Source organism: Spinacia oleracea, chromosome 5 (assembly GCF_020520425.1).
Source record: "Spinacia oleracea cultivar Varoflay chromosome 5, BTI_SOV_V1, whole genome shotgun sequence".
In the NCBI taxonomy this organism is placed as follows: domain Eukaryota; kingdom Viridiplantae; phylum Streptophyta; class Magnoliopsida; order Caryophyllales; family Amaranthaceae; genus Spinacia; species Spinacia oleracea.
The window spans coordinates 35,183,221-35,185,051 of NC_079491.1; positions in this window are offsets into that span (position 1 = coordinate 35,183,221).

Below are 1,831 nucleotides of genomic sequence, written 5' to 3' on the forward strand. Positions count from 1 at the left end.
ATCGACCATAGTTGGGACCGATAATATCAAGTTTTCCTAACATAAATGCTAAAAAGGCCAAAATAAAATATTCAAGATCTCACGTATATGTTGCATTGTCGATTAGGCCTTGTTAACATGAACCACTAGAAGAAAAAAGCTCAAGTGCGGGCTCATTTTAAGGGGTTAAGTGCGGGCTTTTACATGCGCAGCACATGGCTTGCCCGCACTTGATGTTTCTCAAGTGCTGCCAAAATATTGGCAGCACTTGATACTTCAAGTGCTGCCAATTTACAAAATGAGCCCGCACTTGACAAATTTGGTGCTGCCAATTTTGCAATATGAGCCCGCACTTGACAAACTTTGTGCTGCCAATTTTGAAAATGAGCCCGCACTTGACAAATTTTGTGCTGTCAATTTTTGAAATTAGCCCGCACTTGACATAAAAATGGGCAGCACAAGCATAAAAAAGAGCCGCACTTGATATATAAATGAGCCGCAATTGATCTAGAAATTTGTTATATAACTGATATCCCTGCTACATATATTATACAATTAGACCACGCCCACTAGTTAACCTCCATGCATTACATAAAAAAAGTATCCAATTATATAGATAATTAAATTGAATAGTATACAATTATAAATATAAAAATCGATTACATTACAATCCTATGAAAAACTAGCATCTATAATCTAAGATTCACTACAAAAGAAAATATCAAAGACAATAAATGGTAATGAACTTTGCCAACTTTTCTCGAACTTCATTTATCTACTCAATGGTAAAAGGCTGCTCCCTCGGATTGTTGAATACCTAAAGAAGATCGATCATCGAGAAAAAAAAATATGTTAGTTATATTATAAATATTGTATGGTACATTAAAGTAAGACATAATTTGCTCACAACAATGAAATAATGAACCTTATAATAATAAAAATGGTTCATTTCTCTCCTAACTTTCAACCAATGAACCTAAATAAGTATTTTAAACCTTTGGATGTTTTATATACTTAGTTTAATGTTTCATACACTCATTCTCACCTACTTTGGTCACGTTATGCACATTTAAGGCTCGTTTGTTCATTATAGTTCAAATTTTGACTAAAATGACTTATTTCGCTCCTAACTTTCAACTAATGAACTTAAATAAGTATTTGAAACCATTTACATGTTCATTAGACTTAGTATAACATTCAAAGACTTATTGTGGAACCGGGCATAGTCTACACTCCCCTTGTACCATCAATGTATGATCCTTTCTCCTAACACTGTCTATTCATTTCCCTGCATTAACTTAAAGATACAAGAATGATTGTTTGCTTTCATATAGGAGTACTTAGCATGAGGTTTAGTAATTTGACAGTATCGATATTACTTAATTGCAACTTCAGAATTAGTGTTAATATCTGGTGGTTGATACACTTGCAAGTTAATAATTTGTGCTGGGATTCTTTACTATGTCTGCTAAAAAAAGACACCAAAGATAAAGAACGAATCAAAACAGAAAACCTGTTTTTACTCTTCTACTGAGATTCTTCTTCTATCACACTCCCCTCTCCTTTTCCTGCTTTTCTCTTTCTTGGGTAAAGAAGGTTTCAGGTCTGAGAAATTCCTATTCAGTAACCATTTTAAGTCCTTTTCTGTGTTCATACAAATACCTCACAACGTTTAACCCCTCCCCCTATTAGCAAATACAAATACAAATATTTCAAAGACTTATTCTCACCTACTTCGGTCAACCCCTATTAGCAAGAATTTCAGGAGCAACGTAGTCTGGGCTCCCATAGGTTGTATGTAGCAAGCCATCACTCTAGAAAAACAAAATGAAAAAACTACCAGAGATTCAAA